General features: G+C 37.3%; 1 protein-coding gene, 1 long non-coding RNA gene and 1 other non-coding gene across 5 annotated transcripts in view; 2 read left to right on the top strand and 1 right to left on the bottom strand.

The window, feature by feature from the left end:
* Window positions 1-17288, top strand: part of LOC110827327 (uncharacterized) — a 28506-nt gene extending 11218 nt beyond the window's left edge. The window contains exons 2-4 of one of the 3 annotated variants that reach the window (XR_015535120.1): window positions 7721-7880; window positions 11959-12069; window positions 16318-17288. This is a non-coding gene — a long non-coding RNA (uncharacterized LOC110827327). Of the gene's footprint in view, window positions 1-7720; window positions 7881-8205; window positions 8566-11958; window positions 12070-16317 lie in introns of those variants that run through there. The other 2 variants (XR_015535121.1, XR_002542279.2) reach the window with 2 other exon arrangements.
* hth (Meis homeobox homothorax) overlaps window positions 1-26883 on the bottom strand; it is a 650834-nt gene that overhangs the window by 535301 nt on the left and 88650 nt on the right. The window lies entirely within an intron of this gene.
* On the top strand, window positions 350-422 carry TRNAR-UCG (transfer RNA arginine (anticodon UCG)). The gene has a single exon. It is a non-coding gene; the product is annotated as a tRNA-Arg (tRNA).

Here is a 26883-nt window from a genome sequence, read left to right as displayed (position 1 = left end):
ACGATGCAATCGCAGAAACCAGGATTAGATTCATTTGGCTCCGGGTATAAACAATAGGCGGGCTTTTGTGAACAAGGTAATGGACATTCGCTTTCAATAAGAAGCCGGGAATTTCTTGACCAACTGGTCGATGGCCTCTTAAGGAGACTAACTACTCCATGAACTTAGTAAACACTGAAATGAACACAACGAAAATATTAATGAACGCACGAAATAGTTTGTTGATGAATGTCTAAAACATGTGTTAACAATACATTTGTTATCAGGCCTACTAATGGCGATTTTGTAAATCCTTCTAAAAGCGTCTGCTGGTTTCTCAAATACCTCTCAGATCCAACATTTTCTTGTCGACCGTGTGGCCTAATGGATAAGGCGTCGGACTTCGGATCCGAAGATTGCAGGTTCGAGTCCTGTCACGGTCGAGATGCTTATTTTTTTATTCTTTGTAAAGCCAACTCAAGTAAAGTTTAGGGACAGGAGATGAGAATGGATATAGCATAGTGTCGGTTTTAGTCACATAGGACCTGCGAGAGAATTAAAACCATCTTAAAATTTGCTGATGTCGGCTACAGCCCTCAAGATGGAGGCAGTTTGTTGGTGTTTACCTAAACCACCGACACAGACATATTCTCTACAGTGAGAACTTCAAACACCGATCTTGGAACCTGAATAGCAATTGACCGCAAATATGTAGTTCCGCTATTAACGGTTTGTTTGTCTGTTAGTTGTCGTTGGAGACGGCTGAGGACGTATGTGTGTAACATATTGGAATAAGGAGAATGCCTGTCTAACGTGTTCGAATTCGTGAACTGACTCGTTGTTAGTCAAAGCGTTACGTGAATACACAACACCTTAGCGGGCCGATTAATATGAACCCGTGGGTCGAACAGGGACGGGAGAAGTATTACAGTTACCCATTTTATGTATTTGTGCTCCGACAAGCTAAATGTCATGAAAATATTAAACTAAAGCAGAACGCATAAAAATACATTTATCAATTAGTTTTTCTGTTCATAAAGAAAGCTGTTTGATTACTTGCTTACTTTTAAAGAGAAGGCAACTTTGTAACTTGATATAGGACTCTGTTAGTAGGAAGGAAGGAAGGAAGGAAGGAAGGAAGGAAGGAAGGAAGGAAGGAAGGAAGGAAGAAATAAAGAAAGAGTTATGTTCAAAACGTCGTTTTTCTATTATATAAGCAAGTAATGGGTAGTTTTGAGTAATATATTGTCGTGTCTACACAAACCCTTTGTCACAAATCTTTAAAACTTTAGAAATTTAAGAACTGCAATCGAACAGATTCCGATCTTGTAAAATTTTAACGCATACGCGAGCTTTTTTATAAGCCGATTTTATTTCCAAGTCTTGTTAAATGATTGCAACGGAATGGATATAAATCAATGAAGGTATCCGAAATTAACTTATAATTTTCTTATATCGCTTAATATTTATCAAAACAAAATAGATTATTTGTTTCTGTTTCTCATATTAAAATTCTGCCATTCTAGAATATTTACGATATTACTAACTTTAACGAAAATTTAACGATGACTTTAATCTGAGAACAACGGATGTGTAAAAATTGTATAGAATTTGAGGTTTTCATGGCTGTGAATTTGAAGATGGCTAATCGCCCTGATGATGGAGGCAGTAAGGGCCTCTGAGACATTGTGAACTTCTACTAGACTACACGGCGCAACAACCCAGATGATAGCCATCTTGTGTAAAAACTGTTGTCTATCTGTCTGCACATCCAACTAAATGCCTACAGAACGCCAGTACTGATAACTTCTCTTCAGTAGCTCATGGACCCGACGGCTGCTGCAGCCACGTAAATTTACTCTTGGACTGGCGGCGAATAAAATTTGTTAGAGATGAATACCAATATACACGTAAAAAAACGGAGATTCACGACCCAAGCTGTATATTATACGCACATTAACGTCACATTATACTATTTCGAGCGATAAGTTAGCAGAGAACAGTATTCCAAACATTCATAAAATTCTAACTGATGTTAACCAACATTAGCAAAGAGCATGCTGAGAAAGAAACAAATGCAGCATTTGGCAGCGGTGTTTATACAACACGCAACACATGCTATGTAATTTCTACTAGCATCAATTGTTATCAGGAAATTCACTTTTAACTGAGAACACTTTGATTAGAATTTTTTAAAAAAAATTAAATCTACCTGGAATGTAGCACCACACCAAATCACAGTTAATTCGGTAGTCTTTGATTGTTCATGACATTTTACGCATTAACCTGTGTTATAAACATAGCTCTCTAAATCATGTTTAATGACCCTCAAAACAAGTCCTGTAAAAATTGCTCGTGGCGGAACAAAATAATTCTTAACACGTTTCGATACTTACATCCATCGATTATAGTTCTGTCGACAGCCAGGATCGTTTCGCATGTTCTAATGGAAAATTCCTTCTCCGATGATTGCATTAAGCACAGATATAATGTGTGTCAATCTTTAAAAAATGCATGAATATTCAAGCAAACTGGGTTCCATTGCATGTATTAAATAGTACTTTTTTTTACATTCTGTTTCCGGGTTAAATACTTTATTATTCCACTAAATATTATATTTCGATAAAACATTTTGAAGCACGTCTTTGAAATTTGAGTCACTTTTAAACACAAACGAACGATGTCAACACTGAAAATGCTTGTCATTTTGTTGCCCTTAAAACAAATTGATTATCGGTTTTTATTTCATAACAGGAAATATTGAACCAGTGCGCATGATTTCCATATTCGTGGTCCGATTACGTGACAATGTAATGACAACAGTTCATGTTAGCACTCTGCAGTAGCAAAGTACACAACTACTGACCTAAAAATCACGGCTTATATTAAACTTTTCTTTCTGAATACTGAAATAATTAACATTTTGAGACTAAATTCCATAAAACTATTACATTTGTATTACCTTAAAGTATTCCAACACGTAATTATTTAAAATGTTGCTGGGTTTGATATTAATATTTTAATAGATATATGGAAGAAATTCTGTACAGAAAATGAAGTAGGCCTATTAACCATAAATAGGCCTATGTAACAATTTCGCGAACTGAAATTGTTCATGACTTATTTCTGTAGTTTTGGGAATATCTTATTTCATCAAATTTATGGATTAAACAAAATTCTTATGTAATCCTGCAATAAGAAACAAAACTGTGACTGAATATCAACTGCATTGCTCAGATTTCTCTACATAAAACAAATCAACTCAAACGTATAGACTGCAGCACGCAAATGTCTAATTTGCAGTTAAAACTCGCTTTGCTGTGCTGTAAGTAGACCTATAATGAAACCCTCTAATTTGTTGCCAACTTAGAAACCAACAAAACCTCTCTTGCTAGGGAATAAACCTTGCAACTTCAGGCTTTTTCCTGCATAGGTCAGTAGTTGAAATATAGCTTAGTCCTACATTCTTATATATAGACGGAATTACAGTTTCATACGACACTTTTTCAATGCCAGAAGTTTAACTCCTTACAGCCCATCTGCTTTAATAATTAGTAACTCATCATTTTGTGCTGTATTTATTGGTTTAGTATGATAATCAGTTAATCTTTGTAATAGGGAATGTTGTGTTTTCTTTGAGGTAGGGCCAAATTTTTACAAATTAGGCCTATTTAGATGAACTTCAGGCTTCAAAGGATAAGGACAAAACAACCAAACTGGTTTAAATCTCAAAGAATAAAAGCAAAATTTATGAACCTAGTTTTTTCTGTGAAAAACTGCACTCAAACATAAATGATGGCGACCGATTAATAGTTAGTTTAGGCTTTCTATTACCACTACTGATACATTTATGGAATTTTTAAGCCAGAATAAATTAATAAGTGTTCATGAGACATCACTTTAGAATTTATCTATCACCCCGATTATACAGGATGATTCAAAAGGTTAGGGCCAAACTGAAGGAGCGTATAGAGGGACTCAGATAGAACAACTTTCGAATAGGAATCCATGTCCTCCGAAGTTATCCTGAGTCAGTCGAGGCCTTTGAAGGTAGGGAAGTCTGATAACATACCGCTAAAATAATCGCAGCCTAGGGGCCTCTGTAGAATCTGACGGGATACGTGTAATTTAAAATTAAGCTAGTAGGAGAATAGCAAAGTACGATTATTTCAGCGTTATGTTATCAGACTTCCCTACCTTCAAAGGCCTCGACTGACTCAGGATAACTTCGGAGGACATGGATTCCTATTCTAAAGTTGTTCTCTCTGAGTCCCTCTATACGCTTTTTAAGTTTCGCCCTAACCTCTTGAATCACTCTGTATAAGACAATACTTCAGAAACTGGAAAGTCGTGTCACTCTATATTTATTCGTTTGTCCGTCTGTAATTTCGTGTGTTTAAGGCCGAAACTACTAAATGGGGTTTCGTCAAATCTGGTGTTGGTGGGCTTAAACTAAACGATGTACATAGGGCCCTAATATTGATACGTATCTGCCCGCTATGTAAATTACTTTTATGAAGTTTAACTCTAACTTAGAAATTTTTCTTTAAAGAAGCTTATTTTTCAAAAAAAGCATACACGCATAATATTCATAGCATAAAATACAAAGATATTTAAATAATGCAATTTTGGGTAATAGAAATTCTCGATTTTGTAACCAGGCTAAAAGCGCTATTTACAAAAGTATAATACAAGGGAAACATGTGTGATTTCTGTAGCGTAATAGCCTATCAATAGTACGATGCCTCTGTAAGAATGTACTTCTGGCCGCGATACCTGATTTCTAATTGCAATAAACGAACGAGACAAATGCATAAATGTAAACATCTCATTTCAGAGTATTCACTGGGGAACGTGTATTCATTCTCATTATTATGTGCTTGAAGAGATGATAATGTAACGCTTTACTAAATTAGTCTATAGTGTCGAGGCAAATTTGCAAAAGAATTTCTAGAACCGTTTAATGACGCTCATTTGCACAAACACGTCACTCAGCTGCGTAGAGAGTGAAGCCAAAACTCCTTGCAACCTCGAGCGGTGCTTCTGTGGCACCCAGCAGACAAGGATTTTTAACAAGTTCCTAAAGAGCTGTGTGTTTGAAAGACAAGAATGACATACAGAGGTACAAGACATGAGACACAAACACGTCAGAATTCTTTAGACACAGCAGGTTATTTAACAAGACGCTGTCAGTGAGTCCGAATATTTAGAGCCGAATGATAGAATAATTGTTGAATAGTGAATTGAAAAGGTTATGGAAGGAGGCGGTCGTGGTATATTAAAAAAATTATTGTGACACTTGCCTGGAAGGACTGGGGGGAGCTAACAAAAACCTCAATCAGTGTCTTTTGTCTTTGTGTCGAGTTCTTCATCCGAGACCTCCTGAGTACTAACCAGGAATGATAAGCAATTGACTGTGACATAAAAGAAATAAGAATTATTTTTAATAGAGAAGAATTTAGACACGTAAGAGACGTGTTTTGCGAACTTCTAACATGCACTGAAATTCTTTAACGAAGAAGTCGCAAATATCATATCTTTGTTAGTTATGTAAAAATAACTCTTGCCCTAGTGTATCAGCTTGCAAGAATCGAGCAGGAGAATGACAATGCCAGTGATGAATCTATATTTCTGAAACAAACGTTTAGCGAACTGAGGAAATTAAATTTGAAGTTAGGTTTAGTAACTGTACGATAGTTTACAAATTACGAGTGTAACCTTTATTTGAAACACTGTTCCATACGGGACATCCTATGCTTAACTAGATGGCCGAAATGAAGAAACATGGATAATAGAGAGCATTCATTTCGGATAAAAGTAATGACAATCATTTATTTAGTTCCGCTTTGTTCAAAAGCTACCACAGAAGGGCAGGCACCACGGCTTTGCTACGCTTACGTTTTATAAATACAGAAAACAAGGCTCACGACAAGCAATTCTGTTGTCTGTTTCGACAGCGAACAAACCAGAGCTGTCTGGCTGCCGGCCTCCCTCGTAGCAGCTGCAAGACAAAGTATGAAAGTGGAGACTAGAGCCATCTATGTTCCGTTAAACGTATCAAAACAGACCATCAATGTGCTTAACCCATCATCCCAGTACCAAGACCGTATCATCATAAATGACCTCTCTTTGTTCGACAAGAAAATTTATGACTGGACACTTCAAAATGTGAGATACAAATAAGAAATGCATGCAATGGAATGAAGAAAATAAATGGTTTCGGTAAAGCATTTAAAGCGATGGCTTTATTTTGTAGCCCGCCCACGGCATACAACATAGAAGCTTTATTCCTAACACATTTTATACAAGAGAATAAGAAGAAACAAGTTAGGCTCAGTCTGTTCAATGCAAGACTTGATTCGGTATATTATGATTCTTCTTACGGTGGTATGAGATGTCTGTGGAACTTCGGTCGCTAATGGGCCCACTGTTCATCCTAAAGATCGACATGATATCGATAGAAGAAAATCGAAAGAATCTTTGACACTTTTTCAGCAGAATGTCCCATCCACGTGGACTGTCCCAGAAGTGATTCTGGGTCTCTGCGATGAAATTCAAGCGACTAAATAGCCCGTGTTTTGGTACGGTCTCAGAATAAATTCGTGATTCAACTACTGTAAGGACAGAGCACAGCCGCTTGTAATCCCACTCACGTAATTTCAGAGAAGTGTCTAATTCTATCACAGAAAATTGTTTCCACCCCGACTCCGAACCTCACTCAAGAAAAAAATTACATATCTGTCCATTATAAAATAAAACAAATTTTACGTGAATGAAACGGCTGCAAAGCAAATGTACGTAAATGGTTCTTCGCATGACGCAGTAACGAGATCGGCAGTTGCGTGTGTGTGTGAAGTGTCGATTAATGTCTACTCCCGCTTACCGTCTTTTAATACGTTATTTGGTACAGATTCGACTTAGCAGTTTCAATCCACTAATTGACTGCGAAATTTGTGAACGAAAATGGGCAATGAGATTTATGAGTGAATATGAATTATGAATGGGTGGAGTCTGCAAGGCTGCGGCCTACAAATTATACTTCGCTGGCCTTCACCTACAAGAACTGAATAGCCAAGTGAAGTTGTATAATCAAGGCCACCGCAAGACTAGAGCCGTTGAAATTGTGTCTACACAATTTATAGCCTATACGACTCGAGTGTAGGCAAAACAGTAAATGGAGAACAATTTAAATTCAAAAATAAAAGTGTTAGTGTGATGGTTCATAGGAAGTAATTACGTTTGATCATAAAAACTAAAGTCAATACTAACAAGTGGTAGACTGTCTAGGTTCAAATCTCGAAAGTGAATTTCATATTACGCTTCGCCACAAAGCATACATCCTGAAACAGCCCTCGGACCATCCTCTATAGCAGTACTAGAAGCTCCTTCAACGGGAATAAACAATCGAAGCTAACAACTAACCTATAGCATAGTGCTTATAATATATGGATGTTTACCTCCACGTCTGCGTTATGCCTTCAGTGTTCGCTGCTTGGGCGTAAAAGCAACTGCACATTCCACAACATGGCGGAAATACGTCTGCAGGTTATTAAGATCCGCGCAAGTTAGTCATGGGAGAGTATATTTAAATTGGCCACGACAGCTTCTTTCCAGATCACGGCTTTTTAACTTCATCTTATTCTTCTAATATTCAGCAAATGAATTAGTGTCGTTGAATAATCTGCGACTGAATCAAAACCACTATTGAATTTGTACTTTTTATCTTTGTTTAAACCCTCAGTGATAACAGACCAAGCGGAATGTGCCCTGTTGGGCGCTGGACAATATATCGCGCAGAGTGAGGTTTCAGGTTCTTACAGCATCGAGCATGAAGATGGCTGTCTTCTGGGTTATTACTCATCACCCTGATGGTGGAGGCACCAAGCATCTCTGAAACGTCGGTAAGCTTCTCCCACACTACACTGTGCAACAACACAGAAGAGAAATGTCTTCAATAACATGATGCTCTTTGCCACTGAGCAAACGGGCAAAACTATTCAAAAGCCAAATGCGTGAAAATACCGCGTATTGTCTGTAAACCAGACTCATTGTTAAATGTGTGAAAAAAATGAAGATATCTGTCTTCTGGGTTGTTGCGCTGTGTAGTCTGGTCGATGTTAACCAACGTTTCAGAGGTCATACTGCCTTCGTCATCAGGGCGATTCCTCTGAAACGTTGGGCAACATCGACCAGACTACACGACGTGACAACCCAGAAGACAAAAATCTTAATACTCACCGCTGTGAAAACCTCAAATCTTACGTGTGAAAAAATGTTTGTCTTCAAAGTACCACCACAAACTGGTTGATGAAACCGTGTGCCAATTGACAATACCGAATAAGAAAAGATCGATTTTAAAATTCAAACATTTCTCCACATGAATTTTTATTTATTGCAGCTAATATATCAACTACAGATATTATTTAACTTCTAATTATGTGAAAATATCATTACGGACTATACTGTGAACTGAACAAAAGAGGAGAAAAACCTCCAATCGCAAGGTAATAGTGCCTTAAGGAACTTAGAAAATCATCAGAAAAACTGTCAAAATGGCCATACTGTCTTCAGGCCAAACTGAAACGGGTACGTCTGACGCGTGAGGCCTGTCTCTTGATCTAGCCTGTTAAGTTATTAAGATAGACGAAAGGAATAGTAACAGTTACAAACAAACGAAATAAAAACTTAGAACATTAAAATTGATAACATTTACAGTTTGACTGCATGTCTGAGAATGAGCGACATGCCAGTGCTTTGATTTGGTGCGAAGTTAAAAATACCCCTATCTTGTTTGAAGATGAAATATTTACATTCCGCATGTTGTGACAGTTAAAATTAACATGTGTTGGTGTCTGTCGGTGGAGGGGATGGGAGCAAACGCCATGCTTTTGCAGGCTTCAGAGACAAGAATAAAGTACTGCACTCTTTGTAAGACCAGACCTTATTTATTGCTGTAATGCCAAAAGGCGTGCAGGATTTGATGGATATATCATATGGAAACGATGACGTGTTAAATTCACACTTAAGCCGCCGAGCAGAAAAAATCGAGAGGCTATTTATTATAAAGAAAATTAGCATCTCTTTAAAAGTACAGTAGTCTGTAGTGTTATTCTGAATCGTCTGTTACATCAACAAGAAAGTCACATTCGCGTGTTTAACTAAATTACAAATTTTCGGAGGTAGACAGATTTTATAATTTGGCAGTCAAATAAAATATCGTTCTTTTATCAGGAATCAACACTGACAATGTGATATGCTCTACCATACTTTTATAGTGACATCATTTCTCTTACTTTAAAACTGAAATTACTAAGACGATATTGTCTCCTTTCTTCTTTTCTTACGCTGTTAATATTAATGACACATGTAGGCCTATTTGTTCATGCGTCGCTGCATTCAGTTCCACTTCATTCTATCCCATGCTACAGAGTCTTTGAAAAGCAAACATCAAACTCAATTAGTCAAGAAACTTACCACCTTCCATGGATACCGATAGTTCACTGGCATATACATAAGGCCTGACAACGACCCCTATCCTAATCCATCTGAATGAAATCTATAGTCTATAATTCTCTAAGATGTATTTTAATATTATCCTCCCATCTACACTTCGGGCTTACGAGTAGTCTCTTCCTTTCATGTTTTCCAAGAAATAATTTGTGATATTTTTCATCTCCCCATGCATGATATTGTATTCCGTGATTCGTTCACCCTTTTAATATTTGGTGAGAAGTATAAATATTATGCATTTTTCTACAACCTTCCGTCACTTCGTTCGCAAAAAACTTCTATCGAGAAATATACGAGGGTCGCTCATTAAGTAATGCCCCACATTTTTTTTCTCAGCCAATAATGAAGATAGAAAAGTGTACTTTTACATGCTTGAGATTTGATGTTTCCCGCGTTCGTGTACGGAGTTTCAAATGATTCCAACCGATAGCGGAGCTGTAGTGAACTGTTAAAATGGCGTCTGTGAACGACTCTCGTTACAAGCAACGAGCTGTAATTGAATTCCTTGTTGCTGAAAAAGAAACGGTGGTGAACATTCATAAACGTTTGTGTGCTGTGTATGGAAGCTGTGCAGTCGATAGGAGCACCGTTGGTCGCTGGGCTAAGAGAGTTAAAGCTTCAGGAAGTGAAGAAACCGAGCTCCGTGATCTGCCGCGCTCTGGGCGTCCTGCCACAGCCACCACTCCAGACATGTTGAACCGCGCGGATGTCATTATTCGTGAGGATCGGCGCATCACAACTCGACAATTGGCCCAACAGCTTTCAGTCAGCAATGGAAGTGTGATTGCAATTATCCAGGCTCTCGCATATTCGAAGGTGTGCGCAAGATGGGTTCCACGAAGTCTCACAGCAGACCACAGGATTCAAAGGAAAACGATTTCTTCTGAATTGTTGGAGCGTTTTGATGCTGAGGGAGAGGTCTTTCTGTCCCGGATCATTACAGGTGACGAAACCTGGATACACCACTTTGAGCCAGAGACAAAAAGGCAGTCAATGGAGTGGCATCATCCTCAATCACCGAGAAAGAAGAAATTCAAGACAATTCCCTCCGCCGGAAAAGTCATGATGACTGTCTTTTGGGACAGTGATGGGGTCATTCTTGTGGATGTGATGCCAAGAGGTGCGACCATCAATTCAGACGCGTACATCAGGACCCTGAAAACCCTCAAGAAACGTTTTCGACGAGTTCGGCCTCACAAGCATCCAGCAGAAATTTTGCTCCTGCACGACAATGCACGCCCTCACACAAGTCTGAGAACCCGGGAAGAAATCACCAAATTGGGTTAGACGGTGCTACCCCATCCACCCTACAGTCCAGATCTGGCACCCTCCGACTTCCATCTCTTTGGGCCACTTAAAGATGCTATCCGCGGAACAAGATTTGAAGATGACGAGAGCGTGATTCAAGCAGTGAGGACATGGCTACGTGCACAGGACAAGAGCTGGTACCGGCAAGGCATGCATGCACTTGTTCCACGCTGGCGTAAAACCGTACAAGTTGATGGGGACTATGTGGAAAAATAGTATGTGAAAAGGAAACATTGATTTATATTGTCACTAAATTTGAGCCATCTTGAATAAATATGTTCTGAGGAAAAAAATGTGGGGCATTACTTAATGAGCGACCCTCGTAGTGTAGCAATAACATTATCGCATTTTATTCACGAAGGACACTGTTTGAATCTCGATCAGTTTTCCTGTTTTCCTGTTCACTAACAATCCAACCGTGCACGTTCACTGCTAATAAGCCAAAATAGCTCACTTCCGCTTTCTTCTACGTAAAAAAGGGTGTTCTACTGCAATTGTAATTCTATTTGGCGCTGTGTAGATTCTGCAGTTGAGAAAGTGTCCTTAATTTAATGCAATGTACATATAAAATAAATGTGCGATCGTTTAAATTTTTTTAAAAAAATTTCGTCTGCTCCGGATCATAATCAGAGACAATTAAAGTAAAATTTAAGCGTACGGCTACAAGAATGAGGAGAATTTTTAATTATAAAGTGCTAGCTTTACGTTCGCCTATGAGCAAACGCACATATAAATGGGGTTACGTAGAAAAAAAGACACAGATTTAAAATGTTGATGAAAACGTAATTATGGTGCGTAACCAGTGTGTTATTTCTTGAAAACATATTTCATTCAGTAAGAAGTGTGATCAATTGGTGGGTGCAGACTACACGTGTTATTTGCATAATATTTGCATTGTATTAATTAATTATGTGTAATTATGACATAGGTTTAGTATTAAGGCTGGTGTACTTAATATTGAGAAGAACACGCCGATAAGATTATTTCTGCACTGTGAAATAAACTTACATCCGTGCACATTTGTATGGCCTGACAGCTTGGCGGAACTATTGTAGAACAACACACAAAACAGTTTATCATAAGAAGCGAGGCATTTCCCTGCATACTGTTCTGATTGATTTTTTCTATCAGTCTGTTATCTCGGTGGTTATCACTGTTCAGGCTTCAAGATGTGGGTGAACTGTTAAGGTGGGAGGCACTGTGTACGCCTAGGTACAATGAAGATCTCTGTGCTTCAGAACGGATGCTGGAGGAATCAGAAAACACAGCAAGGTATAGTTCACAGTACTAAATCTAAGTGTAAATTCAACGTGTACGTTCTTCTTTACAGGTGGGTTAGCCTATTCAGAATTTGTCTTTAGGGTATAATGTTAGAGGAGAGCATCGTGCGAAATTGATTTTACATCTCCGTCTAAAATTTCTAGAAATTCAGCCGAAAATCAAAACTAGTTGTAACTTACATTAACCTCTCTAAGTTGGCTCCCAGGGTCAAGCTGATGCTGTTTATTTTGATCTTAGCAGTGCATTTGATCTTGTCCCTCACAATCTATTACTCAACAAGCTCAGTGCTTTTGGACTCTCTGATGGTTATGTACACTGGTTTCGTAGTTACTTAACCAACAGACAATCCCAGGTTCGCGTTTCTGGAACTCTTTCGTCTCCTTTTGTAGTCCTCTCTGGAGTTCCACAGGGATCTGTTTTGGGTCCTCTACTTTTCAACTTGTTTATTGATGACATATGCCAAGTAATTAATCATTCTAAATGCCTTCTTTTCGCTGATGATATCAAAATTTTTCGTGCCATTAAATCTCCCAACGACTGCAATCAACTTCAAACTGACATTGACTCGGTACAAGGTTGGTGCACTGCTAACTTCATGAAACTCAATATTAGTAAAACTACAGTAATTTCCTTCTCCAGGAAAACCACTACTTTGATCTTTGATTACAAACTTTTTCATTCCTCCATAACACGTACCGATACCATTAAAGACCTGGGAATATTTATCGACTCCAAGCTCCGATTTCACAACCATGTTGACCACATATTTTCACATTGTATTAAGTTGCTGGGTCTTGTTCGCACGTTAACCTTTTCGTTCTCTTCTCTCGATTGCCTGTATATGTTATATGTAACCTTAGTTAGATCCAAGCTCGAGTACGCCTCGGTCGTTTGGAATTCTATTACGACTACTGATGCCAACAAACTGGAACGTATTCAGCAGAAGTTTGCAGCCCTTTGCTACTATCGTTTCCTCCCCCAAGTTCATTACAGCTACGCTGATGCGTTAGAGTATTTAAAACTCCAGACCCTGCGTAAGAGAAGGCATTGCAGTGATGCACTGTTCCTTGCGCAGGTTTACCGCGGTTTTAAATGCTGTCCTTCCCTTCTGGAAGCTGTCGGTCTCCGCATCCCTGCTCGGAATCTGAGAGATTTTTCTATGTTCAGTTTTAGCCCCTTGTTCAAAAACAGTCCTTCTGCTAGATGCGCATCAGCTGCTAATGTTGTCTGCAGGGATTTGGACATATTCGAGACGAAAATTGTCACACTTAATCATATTCTATAATAGCATAATTTACTTAATTGATGCATGTTATTTTACAAATATCCTAATGTAGTTAGTAGTAATTTTTTGTGTACTTTCAGTATCAATGTATTTTATATATTGCTTGTTTTACCTTTTATGTTTTACTGTATTTGTGAGTTTATCTCTGTGCTGTATCTGTAATTGGCCACCAGGCTGTTGATACAGCACACAAATAATAAAGAATTGAATTGAAGAATTGAATTGAATTGAATATTGTAGTTGCGTCATATTGTGATTTATTTAAATAGTATTAAAATATATTAAAATTGGCCGTCAATCACAATATAAGATAATTAAAAGATTAAAATATCATTTTTCGTTCCTTATCGAGTACTCGAGTTACATGTGGAACATTTACGACATGTTTCGGCTATCAATAGTGCCATCATCAGGTGTTATGTTATAAACTTTTTAACAGAATTACTGAATTTTACTGATTTTTTAATGATTTTTAGTTTCCATTTTTCTTAACATTTTCTCATCCTTCATATTGTATCTTCATCCGTTGTTGTGTCACATGTCACTAATATGATTGTATGTCGTAGTGATGCCAATGTTGTGTATATTGGACTGTGAAGTAAAGGTTTCAATACTATTAATGAAAATTGAATATAGAAAACAAAATAAATAGATGAAAGTAATCATGTAAACTTACCCGAGAAGTAATATCGTAGCAGTATTAGGAGAGATTGGAGGTATACTGTATCGGATCGTGGCTGGTTACCGACTGCGGTGCTAGTGGGTGAAAGGTGGTTTGTCAGGGTTGGGGTCAAGGTACTGGAGTGCATTAAAAATGGGGTTGTTAAGTAAAATATTATTATCATTAAGGCATATGTTTTGTTTATAAGTTTGATATATGTGATATTTTTCTATTGTATCTGTCTTCTTTTTTTTTACTATTTTTAATATGTCCATTGTTTCATCAATTGTGTTGTAAGCATGTCCTGTATTGAGAATGTGTTTAGAGTATGCAGAACTATCTTTATTGTGTTTTATGGCTGCTATGTGTTCTTTGTATCTGTGTGTGAAAGTGCGACCTGTTTGACCTATATATATTAGAGGATAATGATAATAATATTTTACTTAACAACCCCATTTTTAATGCACTCCAGTACCTTGACCCCAACCCTGACAAACCACCTTTCACCCACTAGCACCGCAGTCGGTAACCAGCCACGATCCGATACAGTATACCTCCAATCTCTCCTAATACTGCTACAATATTACTTCTCGGATAAGTTTACATGATTACTTTCATCTATTTATTTTGTTTTCTATATTCAATTTTCATTAATAGTATTGAAACCTTTACTTCACAGTCCAATATACACAACATTGGCATCACTACGACATACAATCATATTAGTGACATGTGACACAACAACGGATGAAGATACAATATGAAGGATGAGAAAATGATAAGAAAAATGGAAACTAAAAATCATTAAAAAATCAGTAAAATTCAGTAATTCTGTTAAAAAGTTTATAACATAACACCTGATGATGGCACTATTGATAGCCGAAACATGTCGTAAATGTTCCACATGTAAATCGAGTACTCGATAAGGAACGAAAAATGATATTTTAATCTTTTAATTATCTTATATTGTGATTGACGGCCAATTTTAATATATTTTTAATACTAATTAACCTCTCTATCAAAATGTGACGAATTTTGATGGATCATGTCTAAATGCTCAAGTATAAGACAGTAACCCCATCTCAAATAGAATATAAAATTACTGTATTTACTGGATTAATTCCCTCATATTAATCACAGTCGTAAAGCCACGTGTCTAAGTCTGTACGATATTCGATAAAGAATTTTGAAATATTGTATACGTGTGATTATAGTGATCCTAATTATGATTAAATAAGCAGTCTATGATTTGGATTTGATAACGACAGATATTGTACCAGACCAGCTATGCAAATATAATACAACAAGCGTTCAATCAAGGACCAACAAACAATGATTCATGATGATATTATTCTTCTGAGTTTCGACGCCGTTTAGATTCGTCGATATATGCCAACGTTTCGGAGAATTATGCTGTCTCCACCTTTGGGGCTGAAGATAGATATAGTAAGGTCAGTGTATTCAGTATTGTTCTGCAAAACGTTGATTTCTATCGACGAATCTACGCGGAACCGAAACTCAGAAGAACGGTTTCATCCTCAAAGCCATGGAAACCATACATATCAAACAATGGCTCAGTTTACTGATCAGATAAAAAAAATTCAACTCACCAGACATTCCTTCACATGAAAAGCCGCCATGAACTCCTAGCTGTTGGTCAAACAACTGATTACGACTGGCCAGTTCGGTGGAGAGTGACTAATATCGGTAGCTCTAGGCATCTTATACGTGTCGAAACAGTACAGACGAAACAAATCCACCGATTATTTATACAGTGATAAATAATTGTATTTCCCGTAAACTTTTTCCTGCATCGCGACGATAAAAAGCGGAGTCATTGTAAATAAATAAAAGGATGTGGAGAGAATATTAAAATTATAGAATATTTTAACTCGTCAATATTTCTATTTGATCTGCGCAGTTTAATTTTTAAATATCTTAACGACCTTGCTTACACTGCTTGAGTGAAAGAAAAACCCTGAGCTCGCAACCTGAGTTTATGTAAAACGGCGATAAAACAATATCTTATAAAGTGAATATCGCAGAAGTTACGTGAGGAAAGAATTAAATAAAATATTTCGTCACATCCAAAAAGAAAAGACATATTGACTTGAGAAATTATGTATATACATTTGATAGTTTATAGACAAGTCGTATATCTCATAAGGAAGTACATTATTGGTATTATAGAATAAGCAATTAAACGCGAAATTTGTTACATAATTTAATTATTTTAATATTCAGTTACAGTATATACAGGTATTAATTTGATGAATTCTTTATTTGAGCTCAGCCGCCTTCAGACCATTTCAGGCCGATCTTCAGAAACAGCAAACACCTACATTTTACAGCATGCTGGTTTTTACGGTGAGAAGCTTTTCGTCTCTCTCCAACTCCAAGATGGAGAATCATCCCTTGTCGGCTGTCTGCGAATGCTTATTCAAAATATTTGCAAATACCTTCCAGATCTCAAAGCCGTCTCTGTCCGCAACCTCAAGACGCACCAAGGGACGCGCTTAACACCTTAAGCGTAGGCTGGATTCGTCTAGCTCAAGACAGAGACCCGTGGTGGCTTCTCATGAACACTGTAATGGACATTCGGGTTCCATAAAAGACGGGGGATTTCTTGTGTAACCGAATGCCTATTAGTTTCTCAAGATGGACCCTGAACAAAGTTTTCAAGGGTTGAGTGGGTGCCTCTGCGATGTAGCAGCTTGAACCAGTACGCCATTCGTAACAGCAAGCTCTAAAGTGAATTTGAAGATAAAATCAATATATGAAATATTTCTTAGTGTACGACGCATACATACATATATATGAACTTTGTAATTAATAACTTAGGCTACTTCAAGGGCAAAATACTGTACAGGGACAGAAAAAACAAAGAATTTAATCGCCTTACTGTGCTCGTAGTCTCATTTACTACATGGCTTCTTACGCAACGACCAGAAAGAGAGGATGAACTGGGTTTAATGCAGAAGTAGTATAATAAATTATTTCACGAAGGCACTTTGTCTGAAGTTTTTTATATTGTTAAATAAAACATAGAAAAGAGAAGAAATAAATCTGTTTACTAGGCTTGCCTAAAAACGTTAATTCTGTTTCTCCTTCTGTCAAGAACAGCTACGCAACCTGTAGTTGCACAGATCAGGAAATAATTCTGATATTTCGTACCTGTAGACACCCAGTCGACTCCCCTAAACCTTTTGTAATGCACAAAATTTGACGGAGATTACAAGGAACACGAAAGCTACAAAATAAAATAGGCCTGTGTTGCCTGCCTCTAAGTGACATTCTTATTCGTTACGTAATACCGAAGAAAGGAGGATGCCATTTGTAACCCTGCAATGCATAAAATACGGAATAACTACTGTTTACTTCTGAATGTATTCATACGTGAAATTCGAAGTTCTGTCCTGAAGACGGAGACCATACGTTACTCTGAAATGATGGTAACCACATTCAAGACTACATGACGTCTTAACTGAGAATTCCACAATCCAAATGTTCCCTATAGCGGAAACCTCAGATTTAACATAGAAGCATCTTTTTGCAGGGACAGGTAAGAGTTTAACGAATAGAATCCCCTAGATCGAAGACTCACCAAGATGAAGTCCAGAGCATAGTTTCCTGGTTATTGAAACTTCAGGCGTAAACATATTTTTAATTTAAAACTGTTTATTTTGCTGAGGAACAACACCTTTGAAGACGAAATTACATGAATACGAAATTGAACTGCTGTAAAATTCAACAGACTGGTTACGGAAATTCTAATGAGATGACAGATTTCCCGGTGGGGGTCGCCACAATGGAGTCTGTAATGAACTTCATTTTGAGTAATTATCCAGATAAAAGAGAAGATGTATTATAATTTTACTCCTTACTATCAGAAAATGAAAACATTTAAACTGCTTAAAAATATAATACAAATCTTCTACAAATTTAGAGAAGTTAAAAAAGTTAAACCTGAATTCTATTAGAAATCACACTTAAATCGCACGATATTTACATTCCGAGTTTATATAATGGTAACGCTCAAAATCTGATACCCAAGTTACTTGGCGCCGAAGAAGGTCTATGAGGATAATTTTGAATAAGTCGAATGAATTCGAAAAAAAAGAAACACGCTCTCATATAGTAGTACCCTGAAATTCGTCTGCAGATACTGGAAATAACAGCTGAAATGAGTCGAGTGTCTCTCATACAAGGATCTTCAACGGTTAAGGAGCAAGTGATTCGCCCATTAAAACAGAACGTCTCGTACACAGCAATGACATCATCAACGTCGTTACGTAATTGCAATCAAGTCGTTAATACTGTGAAAATTAAAAATTTCAGCGCCTTTTGTTTAAAATTTCGATTATTATAGTGAACACGTACGCATTTAATAGATATACAATTCTAAAGAAAAATATAAAATGTTAGGTATTGCGTGTTTGCGTGTAATTTTATGCGAATACTCAGCCATGAACTTAAAATTATCCGTAATTAAGAGAATTTAAGTCTCGCCATTAGGCTTATATCATTAATGGTTGTTCCTATCACGATATAAGACATGTTATAATGGACAAATGTTAATTGGTCCATGATTTACGTGCCCTCACTCCCCCGTCGTATTTTACACGCTGAGTTCATACAATAAACTCTGCTATCTGCTGGCATGACGTCACATGAATCTGTACATGATTGTGTTCGAAAGAATGCGAGAAGTTGGCTGGTATTCGATAACTGAGAGGGATGTAGAAAGGATTTAAGAAAGGGTGACAGTCTCTAAGTAAAGGGCAAGAGGATGTTTACACATGTGTTGAAACGAGGAAGTACAGAGTACTATTTTTTAATGGAAAATGATTTATTATTAATGAGTATGTAGTTTATTTGTGAGTGATAATTTGTACTATTTATGTAGAATTAATAAATGTAACAGAATAATTGTCTGAATGTGGAAGGGAAGGTTGGGTTTCTAGTTATTAGAATAAAGTCTGGATAGCAACAGCACTGCGCCATTAGAGATAGTTGTATTAGGTTGTAATCCGCAGAAACCCGGTGTTAGAAGGAAGGAAGGCAGTGAACATAGCATCGGCCATGTTTGCACGTGCCAGACCAACATTCCGAAACATTCAACAGCAGCTAGAATAAAAAAACCCGCAAACACAATTTAAATGCTGTTTAAAATGATTTAGGACTTAGTCTTTGTTTGGAGGAGGAAATAACAGGAAGTTGGAGAAAATTTCATGATGAGGAGCTTCATAACTTGTAGGCTATTTTAGGATGAACAAATTAAGAATAATGCGATGCAAGCAAAAATGCGAGAGGCAATAAATCCAATAAATATGTAATCTGAAAATCTCATGGAAAGAGGACACTTTGGAAAACAAGGTGTAGACACGAAGAATAATATCTAAATGAACGTTAAATAAACAAGCTATGAAAATATGGAATGAATTCATGCAGCTCAAATTAGGGGCAGAGGTGGACTCTTGTGAGTGAAATAATACATATTTAAACACGTAATTGTAACACCATTTTAATTAGTTAATTTTTAAAATAAGACCTGCTATAAACCTTTTGACTATAAAATTTTATTTCGTGTCCTTTAATATATTTCCAGTTTAATGACATACGTACGATGCGCGTTGTTGTGTATGGGTGCTAAGCTTCGTCTCTCAACCGAAGAGTCGATCATAGGTCGAGGATAATTGAGAACAGATTGCTGAGAAGAATAATTCGATCCAAGAGATCGGGGGACCAGTAGCACGGAGAAAATTGAATAATGTGGAACTTCCAAACTGATGTCAAGAGTAATCGGAACATTTATAATGGCACACCAATGGTTCAACTTTCTGTAGTTTAATCTCAAGAAAGAATAAATAAAAATTAGATATATTTCTCGGTAGTCTAGTCAAGTGCGGGATCAGATACAAAGTCCTTAAGTAGAACCACGTTAAATATTTTGCGTGTATAATAAAGTCATAGACAGATCATAATAAGAAGGTTGATTATTAACGACACACCACTGACACGTTTGTTGAGTTTTTGATCAATAAGTTAGCTCAGATGTAATGCGCAGTGTTTTATTAGGGAGATACCGGCTATATTGGCAGTGGTTTTTCGTGAGTTTCCTCAAACGCTGGAACTGAAAGATACAATTATACCCTGAAGTAGGACACCATCACTTCCTATTCTACTTTTTCCCGTACACGTGACATAATTATTGTGACAGTCATTCGAGAATACGCAACAAACATTGATGTGAGAATCGTTACATAATTTACGCTTCAATCAATCTTTTAATGCACTTGCACGCCAAATTAACTGGCGCTGTAGTGGCAAGGAACGAATTTAACCAAACGACGCATTTGGTTACTTACCAACAGACTGGTTTCACTACAGACGAAATGCTGAAAAATGTTTCATTCTTTTCCGTCATGACAAATATTATTACGAACAATCACAGACACTTTACATTCCCCGCACGTTACACTAGTACGCTAACAGGATTGTGCATCCGCTGACACTCTGGGTTCATTTGGTTCTGTGAGAAGTTCTGTCAGGTCCACAAAACTAACAAACGTTATCTCCCTCAAAACTCAGAGTTTTAATATATAACAGACGAAGATAGCTAAGGACTGAAAACGTAATGAGACATGATAAAGAGTAAAATAATTTCAAGAATAGGTTTTTTAATGACACCACACAATTTAAATTACGCCTATAGTATCTATATGAGTGATGAGAGGTGTATACCATTGATACATTACATTTCTGTTACGCCTACAATATCCAGAAGCCCGGCAGTCTAGATATTTGAAGCCTCTTCAACATTCCCACCGCTAATTATTTGTTCACAAGAGCTCGACCTTTTTCGCTGTATTAAGTCAGTTGAATCCAATCCACACCGTCACTCCCTACGTTTCTAAAACCCACCAAAATATCAATCTTCCATCTACATCTAGGTTTCCTAACCGACCTCTTCCCTTCGGATTTTACTACTGATATTTTGAATGCTACATGTCCTGCCGATCTCATTTTCCTCCATTTGATAGTCCTGCAGATATTCCGTGAACAGTACAAATTATGAATTGCATCACTGTGTATGTTCTCTTCAGCATTGTTCTTCGGAACATCTTCACTTTACATCGGCCAGTGTTATCCTTTCGAACAGAATCATAGGACGCAGGGTTATAAATGAAATAATTTTTGTAATCTTCACAACAGTCTATTACAAATGCTAGTAACTTACCTTTGCAAAGAGGTTAACATATTTACTCACAGATTATCTTTAGAAATCAATCATTAGTCAGATATTTGATACTGATTTTACTTTAATAATCTTTCAATACCAGGTTTAATTTATATTGTTTAAAAACGAGTTTCCTATAGTTTACAGCATTAAACGTAGGCAATGAGCCAGTCTTGGTCGGTTCCTGTTTGGTATTTGCTAATTTTAATAATTAGTCACTTCAAACTAAGTAGCTTACAGAACTTGGACGGTGGCTAATTTTCATCACGGAGGGTGACGAAACGTTGCAATAATAAGAAATAATAAGAAATCTTAAAACGTCAATAGCCATAATCACATCTCATCAGTCATTCGTTAACGGTAAGCAGCCATAAATCACAATATATGAATAATTTATTAATTAACATTATCGCTTTAATCACAAAAATTCATGCGTTGCTTATAGCCTATGAATTCTATCCCTTATGATATGAAAAAATAATTAAATCTGTTAATATAAATGCATTACAATCTAACGCCACGGAGCAAAGCCCTTCAGTAACTAACATTCCTTCACTTAGCATAGAAAGATTTATTACCGTGTTCGCAACAGGAAGCCACTGCTCCCTATCCTAAGCCAGATAAATCCTAAAGATTTCTGTCTTCTGGGTTGTTGAGCAGTGTAGTCTGATCGATTTTAACCAACGTTTCAGAGATCATACTGCCTCCGTCATCAGGGCGATGAATAACATCGACCATACTACACAGCGCAAGAACCCAGAAGACAGAAATCTTCATACTCATCGCTGTAAAAACCTCAAATCTTACAGATAAATCCTGTTTGCATCCTTACATACTATTTTTTAAAAGGCATATTAGTATTATTCTGCTATCTACGCCAATATTTCTCAAGTGGTCTCCACTATTCAGGGTTTTCAACTAAAACAATTAATTTAACAATTTATTTATACCATCTTTATCGTGCAATTATCACGGCCGAAGTGTGCAGCTGATATCGCCTTGTTACGAGATGTGGAAGTCTATAATCTAAAAGCTTTCGATTGTACACTCTCGCTTCCGTTTCCGTAAATAGTAGAGAACTGAGTGCGTTATAAAAGGGCACATAAGATCAATTATCACGTGACAGTAGTAAAGTGGGGAAGGTGGGTCTACTGTCATCACGAATTGAAGAGATGTTGCATGACGCTGTCCTGGTAAGTGGTAATCACCTTCTGATGACAGTGAGACGTGATTGATAGTCCAGATATGCTTTACCTCTGATAACGGTTAGCAAACGTTTTCTGCAGCCCATAAAATGTTGCACGCACGAGGTAACTTGTCTCTGAAATATGAACTCGTGCCCACAAATACAAATTCTGATGTGCCTAATTTTGTTCTGTGATCTGTAATGATTAATTTTAAAAATAGCTTCACTGGATGACTTGCTTACTCAAAGTAACTAGTTTTATACAATAATAAAATTGAGATAAAATGAATTTTAGAAGCGAACCCGAATCTTCAAAATCGATGTTTAATAAATAACTTAAAAGCAAGTGTTACATTTAATTTGATGTATTTGGCGGTCTGAAGATTAACGTTAAGGTTGGATCATATAGTAAAGTATTGACAAATGTTAATAATAACCCACAATACGTACTCCACTACAGATTTCTTCTTGGTAGGCAATAAACTCGCGAAGATTAATTATTACATCTCCCTAAAATGTTCTTATATGGAGTAACTAGCCGGCTATAATTTTATAATGTACTGCACTGTGCTGACAAGCAGTTATGCATCTGTATCATCTCCCTTCTTTTTTGGCAAACCTGTTTACCCTTTCCTTACCCTGATTATCCACTCCATAAGTTTTATGTTGTCAAGGTGTAATTATTTGTAAAATCAAGCTACTGTGTTAGACACCAAGCGTGCGATTGTATTTTCTTTGTACCTGACAGCGTTTGAAGCACAGTTATAAATAAAATGCAGGGAAAAACTGCACGCATGGGAGGTAAATGAAATAAATTAACTACAGCTGTCGGCACCCATGCAATTATACGAAAGGCCTAATTTATTTTATGCCATTAATGATAAGCATAATTTAACACAATCATCGGATTCATTACGGGTTTATAATAACTCTGATTTTATATTGATACATAGCTACCATCCATGATGGATACGAGAGAATGAGGTAACATTTTCCTTCTCAAGAAAGCAAAATTTCTGCTTGATGTGCTCTTATTAACCCTTTAAAGCACCAAAATTGACATGTTTATTTCTTGTGACGAGGAAGAGACCATAGGAAAATCGAAACTATGTAAAACGTGTACTCTATTCGATTCCCTGTGAAGGCTTCTCGTGTAGTTCGAAAACTAAGCACGATAAAAAAATATCACCGAGACAAAAGTTGGTTCTTTCGAAGAGGAGATTACAAACTCAAAGACTAAAATCGAAGAGGCGATTATAGAAACAAACGCCATAACACCGAAAGGTATCTGGGTTGAGTCCTAACGATGACGCTTATTTAACTCCGAAATTAAGAACAAGGAAACGGCGCCAAGGTACAATTTATTTATTTCTGTGTCATATTTGAGGTTTTCACAGCGGTGAGTATGAGGATGTCTGTCTTCTGGGTCGTTGCGCTGTGTAGTCTGGTATACTGCGTTCTAGCGTTTTTGGCAGCTGAACTTTGTGAATTGGAACCTCGGAGCGAGTCACTTACAGACGTTTGCTGGAAATGATAACAGCAGGCCGCATACAGTACACTCCAAATAAAATACCATCACAGTACGTAACACAGGAAAGTCGATTTCAATACACTACACATAACTAGAAAATAAACACTACAGAGAGTATTGGATAATTTTATTTTTTTCACAACTCTTCGGTCCTCTTCCAATTCTTCCACTCTGACATCACTCGATTCATCACTACCGCTGCAGCTGTCCACTCCATTGTCTTCAATTATAATGCGTTCAATAGCGTCTTCGATTATGCCTTCTTGCTCATAATAAATCTGTTCTAGTTTTTCCGCATGCTGACATAAACATTATCCCATTTGTCTTGCCCAATTTCTTCGAATCTCTGGCTACACAGATGCTCGACGTTCTTCATTTTAGATGTTGTGTTCTTGCTTACAACCCATTGTTTTACATCTGCCCAAATAAGTTCAATGGGGCTTAAATCGGGATTGTACGGCGGAAGTCTCAGCACAGTACGTTCTTTGTCTGCTAAAATCTGATCAATCACATATTATTTGTTTTTTGACTTATTTAATTTGATTATATCGTACAGTTGAGCTTTCAACACGTTGTCACAAAGTGGGATATTTATTTCCAATAGCCAGGCTTTCATTTCGTCCTTCTTTGATTAAGACGTAGGTGGTTTGTCTTTGATACGAGGCGTTGTCAATGACCAGAAAGGAGATTGCAACGAACAGGTGGCATGTTGTTAACACAGCACAGTCAGAAGACAACAATAATCAGGCTTCCACACAGCTGCACTGACACAGACTGTACTGACCGACGGAAACTCCTTCCTTCATTGAGTGGTCCGCATACTGGGCTACAAGGTCAGCGGCCATAATCGGTGGATCCAGTCCTAGATGTTTACCAACGTTTCGGAGGTCATAATGCCTCCATCATCAGGGCGAATATGACTGAGGCAGTATGACCTCTGAAACGTTGGTAAACATCGACCATACTACACAGCGCAACAACCCAGAAGACAGAAATCTTCTTATTTATTTCTGTAAGGAGATTGCAGGAATTAAGGTCACAAACCTCTATACTGTCCTGGGTTTGAAACTTGATGTAGATATGATTTTAGAGTTAATTTATTTTATAATATTGACAACAATTGTAACGCCGCCGCCAAAAGACGCCATATTTAGCTTTGGCGAGACTCGAAATGACATTCGACATAACTTCATAAAAACTATCATGAACTATATTGTCTGTCGGAGCACTCGCATTTGCGATTGTAATATCACAATACCGTCATGGAACAAACAAACAATTTCTTAACTGCCGTTGCAAGACACCTCTTAAATAAAGAGTCAGTCCCGAAGTTCTGGGCAATGTTACCCCTTTTCTATAGTAAAGTAGAAAGCTCTTATTTCCATCTAGCTATCACATTTCTATTCGCTGTCTCCGAAACCAGTGCTTATAAACACATCCTTAACAAATTTTCTACATTCCAAGCTCCAATCTAGTGTCCTTCAGACGTGGCCTAGTTTGTTAAAAAAATCCATTCATTCCCGAGGTATCAGTTAAAGTTTCGTAACTCAGAATATTTTACGGCAAAGGGCTGGTAACTTTACGTCCAAACTGGACGACAGCCTTCGGTCGGATGTCCGCGATTGCTTATTCAGTACATCTGCAGGCAATTTCCATAGCTGGATGCCTCACGTTTCCGTAGCCAGAAGACATTTCATGCTATAGTGAAAAGCGACAGTTTAACATGGTTGGACGTACAAATATTATAAATAAATAACATCACATACTAATCTACAATTCGAAACTTCAGAAGCTAAAGTTTTGTTTTGAGTAACAGGACTGAAAAATGAGGACTTAATATTTATTAGGTCTACACGCAAAATTAAACTTGTACTCATAAAGGTCTTAAAGAAGAAGAAAAACAGTAACAACTGTTGTATTTATTTAAGCGGTTGTACAATTTGTTTCCTTTTAGGCCTGCTTCATGGATCAAAGGTAGAACACGTAACCTAAATCAGTTACTTGGGAAAGATCCTAGATCTTAGATCTTTGTACGTCCCATATAGTGATTGATGCGTCTGGTAGTCATGTGACTTACAACTGCCTTGTGGTTGGTTGACGAAGGAATTTACAGACAATTTTTCCTACAATGGCGTTTCATCTCCTTTACTTGGAAAACTTTTAAACACTGGCTGGGAAAGCTCTGGCGACTAGCTGTCTCTCTCGTTTCCATAAGGGTAGCTACCTTTTTTTGTTGCTGCTTACTCTGGGAGATCCGGTTGCTGATTTCAACTTGCCAATACCATCTTGGGGGTTTCGAAGCTTCACTTGATCTGTTGTGTGTTCGAATAGCGAATGCCATTTCCATACGCTTTAAAGCAGATTACTAGGGAAAACGCTTTATACCAAGCGGTTGGTCACTAATATTTGCTAAATATAACACAGTACGATCCAGCAGATGTTATTCTTGTACATATGGAATTTATATTTGAAATTCTACCAGTTCTAAAGCCGTGTCAATCAATATTAATTTCTTAAATGTAAGATTCAATTAATAAAAGAATTACAACTTTGAAATAAATGTGTAGAAAAAGTTATCCAACTAGGATATACGTAGTTAAGATTTGGGGTTCTCACAGCCGCGAATATAAAAGTGACTGTCTCCTGGGTTGCTACGTCGTCTAAAAGAAATTAATTGACCTTTCTGAGGCGCTTGCTTCGTTTGTATTGAGCGACTTGTCCGAATGAAAAAAAAATTAAGAACAAAATCTACGTGTCTTTCGTCACATATAGCTTTCTTAACTACATGAAGAACAGTCCTTTCTCAGTCCCTCAACTCGTCACAAAATTTCCTGCCTCCCATGAAACATTAAGGGTCATACTGAAGACGGACGCAGAGCGAACACCCGAAATGCCATAGCAT

The sequence above is a fragment of the Zootermopsis nevadensis genome, unplaced genomic scaffold (assembly GCF_977971745.1).
Source record: "Zootermopsis nevadensis isolate Lab colony 2312 unplaced genomic scaffold, Znev_1.0 Znev_ptg000013l, whole genome shotgun sequence".
NCBI classification, from domain to species: domain Eukaryota; kingdom Metazoa; phylum Arthropoda; class Insecta; order Blattodea; family Termopsidae; genus Zootermopsis; species Zootermopsis nevadensis.
Note: the sequence above shows the minus strand (reverse complement) of the source record. Positions and strands in the feature narration are given on the sequence as shown.